The sequence below is a fragment of the Blastomyces gilchristii genome, assembly GCF_000003855.2.
Source record: "Blastomyces gilchristii SLH14081 genomic scaffold supercont1.1, whole genome shotgun sequence".
NCBI classification, from domain to species: Eukaryota; Fungi; Ascomycota; class Eurotiomycetes; order Onygenales; family Ajellomycetaceae; genus Blastomyces; species Blastomyces gilchristii.
In genome coordinates, this window is record NW_003101682.1 from 4,714,741 (window position 1) to 4,722,976 (window position 8,236).

At 30.0% G+C, this 8,236-nt stretch overlaps 1 pseudogene across 1 annotated transcript; it reads left to right on the top strand.

The window, feature by feature from the left end:
- The first annotated feature begins 7,591 nt into the window (after positions 1-7,591).
- BDBG_16132 lies at positions 7,592-7,680 on the top strand (annotated as a pseudogene). Its single transcript has one exon. The product of its transcript is annotated as a tRNA-OTHER (tRNA).
- Positions 7,681-8,236: the final 556 nt, after the last annotated feature.

The window sequence follows — 8,236 nt, forward strand, 5'->3', positions numbered from 1 at the left end:
AGAAAAGACCTACTGAAATTACTTGATATTTCTGATAGAATCTGATATAATGTAGTAATTGACTTCACTGTTGATCTCTCTGAGAGTAAGAGTTCTAAGAATATTCTGATTATCATTGACTGATTGAGTAAAGATATAATATTGAAATCTTGTGATAAGATAAATACTGAATAAGTTACTGAAGTCTTTCTACAGAGTTCACTCTATCAGATATATAACTTACTGAGATCTATAGTATCTAATCAGAGCTGTCAATTCATAAGCATTCTCTGAACAAGAATCTGTCAAGTTCTCAAGATTATATACTGTTTATCAACTGTCTATTACTCTGAGACTGATGATATATTAGAATGAACAATTCAGACTTTAAAGAACTATCATTATACATTCTGTAATTATTTATAAGATGATTAATATGATCTTCTTCTATATACAGAGATTGTCATCAATGATCAGAATACTGTTTCAACAGATATTAGCCTGTTCTTTCTTACACATGATTACTATATGAAGATGTTAATTCTTCTAGAGATTATACATTTCACACTGAATCTTTGCAGTCTGATTCAAATCACTGATAATATAGTAACAAAGCTCTGAGATATCTGCAACTGAGCAGAAGTCTTCATAACAAACACTAAACAAGACTAAGAGAATTAAATCAATGTTTATCAAGATCTCACTGAGCAATATAAGATAGAAGATTCAGTGTGATTAAATCTTAAGAATATACAGATCACACATTCATCTTGTACACTGAATTATCATCATATCAAGTTTAAAGTGATAGAAGTTCTAGAAAGTCATAACTACTATCTTGACACATTATCAGAGATTTATAATGTCTTTTATACAAGCTTACTTTACTGCACTGTTACTAATTCATTTTCTTCTCAACTAACTACTTCTGACTGACAGCTGCCAGAGATCATAGAAGAAGATAATATGCTTGAATGAGAGATTAAAGCTATTCTCAATGAGAGACTCTACAGTAACAGCTGATAATATCTTATGAAATGAGTCAGCTATTATTATCTGACCAGAACTCTGAGCTTCATATTATCTGAAACAGCAGGTCTTGATCAATGAAAACTACACATAATCTTACTTCTGAAAAGAGAGGGCTAATATAGTAAGCAGTGCCTGATCAATTATATAGACTATGTTATTACACTTCATAGATTCCTGTCAAAGCTCTGATTCTCAGTCACTGATTCTCAGCTGAAAAACTCACAGAATTTCTATTCTTTCATCGCAGATTTCTATTCTTCCGCCCCGAAGCTTCACTGCATACACGTATATATATTCACTCTAATTGCTGATTCCCGCACTTTCTCTTTTTTCCTTCTCTAATGTTTTCCACTTTTGTATTATAAGATCTATATATATTATACCGATCTATTCAGTGTAGACCTCTTACACTATAAAATAATCTACTAGAGAAGAGTCATAATATCTTTTAATAAGGTCTATGTATAGAAACTTATTCACAGATATATAAATTCAGATCTCTTTTTATAAGAGATTATTTAAGTCTCTTCAATTCTTTATTTCTACAGAATTAATCTCTGTTATAAGCAGTTTCTGAATATACTAAATATATTTATTATTCAGTTACAGTTCTGATAATCTGAATAGAAGATTTTCTAAAGACTTATATTCTATTTCTTTCTATTTCAAATCTTCGGCAGTGCTTCTCAAAGACTGTAAACTTTTCCAATTATAAATACTCTCTTCAAGAATCTTTATAAAGATTCTCAGAGTGTTGACTCTTAGTGTTATAGAGAGAAGTTATACAGACTTCTTCTCTCTCTTTTTCTTCTTCTCTTATAAGAAATTGAAAGACTCTTCAGTCAATCTCTTTATAATACTCAGTTTAAGTATTCTGTGAAGCTTTTCTATCTTCTCTAATCTCTCTATATCTGTCACCTCTGATCTTGTTAATATATAGTCAGGATCTTTGAGGCCAGTCCTGTCTGCTGAGTTCTTAGTTCTCTTAATATACTCTATCTTGAATCAAAACTGACTCAGTTTCTGAGCTCAGCAGACCTGCTTCTGTGAGACTTTCCTAATTAAAGTAAACTGTTATAAGCTGTTATAATCAGTTCTAACAGTAATCACTGTTATAAGACTCTTAAAGTAGTGATATCAGTCATGAAAGAGTTTCACTATTATAAGAAGCTTGTGATTATAAATACTATAATTAATCTCTGTAAGTTATATCTTTAATAAGAAAAATATCACTGAAACTTAGTTCTCATTTAACTATAGTTATAAGACTATTTCTGAAATTATAAAGAAGAAGATATCTGTCTTTAATCTGATTAAAAGTAAGAAATCAAAGTGAAATAGTATCACTGTGTCTGTAAATATCTATTTTAATCTTATAAAGACTCTGTAAGCTTCAGAGATAAGAAAGTTCTTATAGTTCTTTCTTCTTAATAATCTTTTCATTCTTTATTTATAGAATGACTTCTTCTTATTTTCATTCTTCAGTATGTCTGTAAGAGTTAAGAAGATTCTTATAAATACAAAAATAAATTACTTACAGAAATTCATAAAACTCAGAAAGATCTGAATTGTATAAATATTAGTTAGCTCTGATTATAATCGCATAGTTTTAATGTACAAAGATTTCATCTGAATACTATTTACAGTGATTATATATTCTAGGAAATTAATTCAGTAGACACTGAAGTTACACTTTATAAGCTTTATATACAGTTATATGAATATGACAGCTTCTATGAGATAATTAATAATATTTTTAATTAGAGATAGAGAGTAGTGACTCTTTGTAATCTTAGAGTTCAGATTGTGATAATTTATATATAATCTGAGATCTTTATTCTTCTTCTTTATAAATATTTAAGACATTTCTGCAGAGATCTGTGAAGATTAAATGAAGTTATTCTTTAAATTCTTCTTTATATCAGCTTACAGAGCTTCTGTCTTATAGTGAGAGAGCTTCTAGATTGATTTTCAGAAGAGTTTCTACTCTTCTATTAAATCTATTATCAGATTCTTCTTATAATAAGATAGAAACTTAGCTATCTTAGCTGAACTAAATATGTCTATAAGATCTCAGTATTTCTCTAATATCTGAACCTTAGTTTTTATAACTGTGAAGTTCTCAGATATTTATAAAGTTATTATATAGATGAGCTTATCTTCTCTAAATAACTATACAGTATTAACTGATTCTCTCTCTGTAAGTGAGTCTGCTAATACTGATCAGAAGTATAAATCTGACTTGTAAACAGCTATGTATGAATTGTGTCTTTGAAGTTATATAAGTTTCAAGTACATGTTATCTATAATATTTATGATAATCACAGTTTCTGCAAATCTTCTTCAAGTTCTAAAGAGATCTTGTAATTTATAGATGACACTTATAATTCTCTCAGCTCTCAGATCTGAGTTCTTGTACTCTGCTTATTATAAGAGCAGATTCTCAGTTTTCATCACTCAGCTTATTCACTTTGTGAGCTTTAGAGATACTATAGTGACCTGAGATTCTGAGTGTATTAATACTTTTCATACTTATAGAGTAGTAGTATCACAGTATAGTCTCTCTCTGTAAATATACATTTTTATTAAGAAAGTAACAGATTCAGATATCAGCTTTAAAACTCTTAAGAAGACAGTTACTGATACTATCTGTAACTTCTTAAATTTCTACTTTAATTTATTATAATATTTTTTATAAAGACATTCTGATTTAAAATAGATAAAGTAGAGACTCTTTTTCTTAGTCTCTCTATTATATACTCTATTTACAGAAGCTTATAAAGCTCTCTCTCTCTACTTAGTAGTCAGATATAAATCTCTCTATATCTTATTATCTTTTTTTTATAAATCTGTTATCTGTTATTCTGACTTTTATAAGACTGATCAGTGATTCACTCTCTACAGATTTATAACTCTCACAGTAATCAGTAAGTAATGAATAAGAGTTATCAGTTTCTTCAGAGTTAGAAGCTTAGAGTCTTACTTAATAAGCTTATTATATATATCTTTATTCAGTCTCTTTATAAATATCATTATTCAGGTCTTGTTTCATAGCTCTATTTTTCTACATCTTAATTTATATCACAGTTTTATAAAGTATTATAAGTAGTCTTTATCAGATTTCTTTTCTCTTTTTCTAATATTAATAATTATAATTCAAATATTCTCTGTTTAGTTTACAGAGTCTCTTAACTTATTCTTTAGATAGATTTTAAGAACTGATCAGTGAAATCTCTTATAATTATTTTTCAAATAATTCAGTCAGTTCTTAACTTCAGTGTGGTAGAGATCTATTATTATATAAATAATAGCTTTTTTATGTTTTATCTCACACAGCTGAGCTTATAAGTCAATTTTAAAGATAAACTTGTAAAAGCTTTTATAAATTATGACTTAATGGATAGTCTTAAGTTATCACAGCTTAAGAAAGTTTCTTTTTAATTTATAAGTATCTCTGAAGATTATGTTTAAAGACTCAGATCAAGAGTGTTTATAGACAGTAAGTATTTCTTGTAAAAAAATAGCTTAATTCTATAAGAGATGCTTAAGAATGTTCTTCACTAAGATTAGTTTATTTATACTTTTGAATAGTTTCTCTGTTACAGATACAGAGAATGATATTCTGTAAGTAATTAATAAGTTCTCTAAGAGTTCTTTTATAGAGATTATTCATGATTCAGATAGCTGCTTCTAAGTGTCTGTCACAGAGTTTATGAAAGTTAAAGTGTATAAGTTTCTAGTTCTTTCAGGTATAATAGATAATTGCGGACTGACAGAGCTTGAAATGTGAGAATAAGTACTTATGAACAATTATTCAGATATTTGCAGCTTGACATAATATATACTGATAGCTACTAGAAGTATTCACAGTAGAAAGATAAATGTAGAGATTAAATGTATAATAGTATTCAAGCTGAGTTATGAATAGTATTTGTGAACTTCAGTGTATATAGTTATATGTAGTCAAGAGCCGCTAACTCTATTAATTACGCGAGAGATAGAAATAGATGTAAAGAATGTACAAGAAGTGAGATTTCCTACAGTTGAATACTCTGTCAGATAAATATAATATTGATATATGAAAGAGGCCTAGGCCCAATAGATCGGTATTATATTTATAGGTCTTATTTAACAAAGTGAAAAATGTTAAAGAAGGAAAGAAAAGAGAAAGTGCAAGAATCAGTGATCAGAGTGGATATTTATATGTCTACACAGTGGCGTACACGGTGAAGCTTCGGGTTAAAGAATAGGAATTCTGTGAGTTTTTTGGCCAAGAATCAGTGATTAAGAATGACTGAGAATCAGAGCTTTCAGCAGAATCTATGAAGTGTAATAGAATAGTCTATATAATTGATCAGACACAGTCTGCCACATTAGACCTCTCTTTTCAGAAGTGATATAGAATCGCGGGTGCATAGTTTTCATCAGTCAAGCACTGCTATCTCAGATAACATGAAGCTTGAAGTTCAGGTCAGCTGATTATAGCTGACTCATTTTGCAAAATATTATCAGCTGCAGCTATAGAGTCTCTTATCAAGAATATCTTCAATCTCTCATTCAAGTTCATTATCCTCTTCTATGATCCCTGGCCGCTGTCAGTCAGAAGTCAGTTGAGAAGAGAATGAATCAGTGACAGTGCTGTGAAGCAAGCTTGTATAAATGACATTGTGAATCTCTGATAATGTGTCAAGATAATAGTTGTGACTGTCTAGAACTTCTATCACTTTATACTTGATATGCTGATAATCCAGTGCATAAGATAAGTGTGTGATTTGTATATTCTTAAGATTCAATTATACTAGGTCTTCTATCTTATATTGTTCAGTGAGATTCTGATGAATATTGATTCAGTTCTCTTGATCTTGTTTAGTGCTTATCATGAAGATCTCTGTTCAGTCATGAATATCTCAGAGCTTTGTTACTATATTGTCAGTGACCTGAATTAAACTACAGAGATTCAGTGTAAACTGTGTGATTTCTAGAAGATTTAACACTTTTGTATGATAACTGTGTTTAAGAAAGAACAGGCTTACATCTGTTGAAACAGTGTATCAGTCATTGATAGTAACTTCAGTATGTAGAAGAAGATCATATCAGTTATTTTATAAATAGTTATAGAACTTATAAAGAGAATTCTTCACTGTCTGAATTATCTATTCTGATGTATTATTGATCTCAGAGTGATAAGCAGTTAACAAATGATATATAATCTTGAGAACTTGACAGATTCTTGTTTAGAGAGTGCTCATGAATTGACAGTTTTAATCTGATACTATAGATCTTGATAATTCATGCATTCAAAAGAACAGACTCTGTAGAAAGGCTGTGATAACTTGTTCAGTATCAATCTTATTATAAGATTCTAATACAACATCTTTACCCAATCAGTCAATGATAATCAGGCCATTCTTGTAATTCTTACTCTCAGAGAGATCAATAGTGAAGTTAATTACTATATCTCATCAGATTCTATCAGAGATATTGAGTGATTTCAGCAGGCCTTTTCTACAGTTCTTTTATAAAATGATGAAAGAATAATGATTACAGTTTCAGACAAAGTATCTGATACTGTTCAATATCTCGGATCAGTAAAATTCTTGAGAGATTATTTAATACAGTTATTCATAACTCAGATAATCAGTTATATATGAATCATGCATCTCTTGCATTATTCAGATGCATAGAGATTCAGAATGAAAGACTCAGTATTGTTTACAGAATTATAGAGTGTCATTGTCATTGATTGAGTATTCTGAGATATCAGTTCTTATATGTAGTTTTGATGAGAATCAGAGTACTTCTGATATACTGCTTCAGTGAGTGCTTGAAGAAGTTCATCAGTTTGAGCTATTATATATCACAATTCATCTAGTTTAAATTTGAGAGAAGTTGAGATATTGATGTCAGTATTGATTCAGAGAGAGAGTGTTCTAATTAAAGTAGTATATATAGTGCTATAAGTGATCTCATTGTGATTAACTAGTATTTTCAGATCTAAGAGTCAGTGCTCTTGATTCATTCAGTGAGTGTGTGTTATATCAGATAGAATATCTTACTCTTGTTATAAGAGAATATCTGTTATCAAGTTCTGACTGCTGAGGCAGTAGTGTATTATGAAATGAAAATAGCTTAATAGCTCAGATCATCACATCTGTCATTCAGTAAGCTTGTAAGTGATAGTGAAGTGTTTGAGATTCTTATAATCTATAATTATCTCAAATTTGAAGACACTTCAGAGCTCAGAGTCTCATTCTTCTAGACAGTGTACTATTATCAGAAGTTTCTTGTCATAGATCTCATAGTTGTATTCAGTGAGACTCAACTTCTTAGACATGAAGATGCATGATTGTAAGATATTTTTATCATTATATTACAATATAGCTTCTTCTATAATATAGTCAGAGAAATCAGCTTCAATAACTATCTCACAATCAGAATCAAATATTATTAGTAGAGAGATATTGATGAATATCTTCTTCATCTGTGTGAATGCAGCTTCAGTGTTCACTGATCACTAAAATACTGAGTTCTTCTTAGTGAGTTCTGTAAGTGATCTCATAATATCGAAGAAGTTTTATATGCCCCGGTGGCCGAATGGTTAATGCGGCCACCCGGTAGCACCTTGGCGTGGGAAACCAAGGCGCGTGGGTTCGAAACCCGCAGGGGATACATTAAATCCGGAACTCAAGCACCTCAGGTTTCTAATAAATACAGAGGTGTACAAATCGCTCCAATGAATTGCTCTATGTTCCTGGGCTGGGAAGTTATTATCGCATGTATCTAATTGTCACTCCTTTGTATTTTCCTATGTTCTTGTTATCTTGGCGTGGTCTCAACACCTGTATTTCCTCCTGTATAACCAACACTTGACCTGTATTTAACATCACGCAAGGACTCATCATAAGCTCCGCTTGCATATGAGTATAATGGAAGAATAATAATAATAATAATAATAAGAAGTTTTATATAAATTACTGATAGAATTTAGTAAATCTGATAAAGCTTTGTATATCTTTCACAGTATGTGAAGCTTCTTATTCAAGAATAATGAAGACTTTCTCAGAATTCATTTGAATTCTCTTATCAGCTTCTATGATAAAACCTAGATATTTTGTACTCTTAACTTCAAAATCACACTTATCAATATCTATTAATAGCTCTGCTTCTTGTAATTATTGTAATACTCTCTGCACATATTTCTGATATTTCTTTCTGAATTTATTGA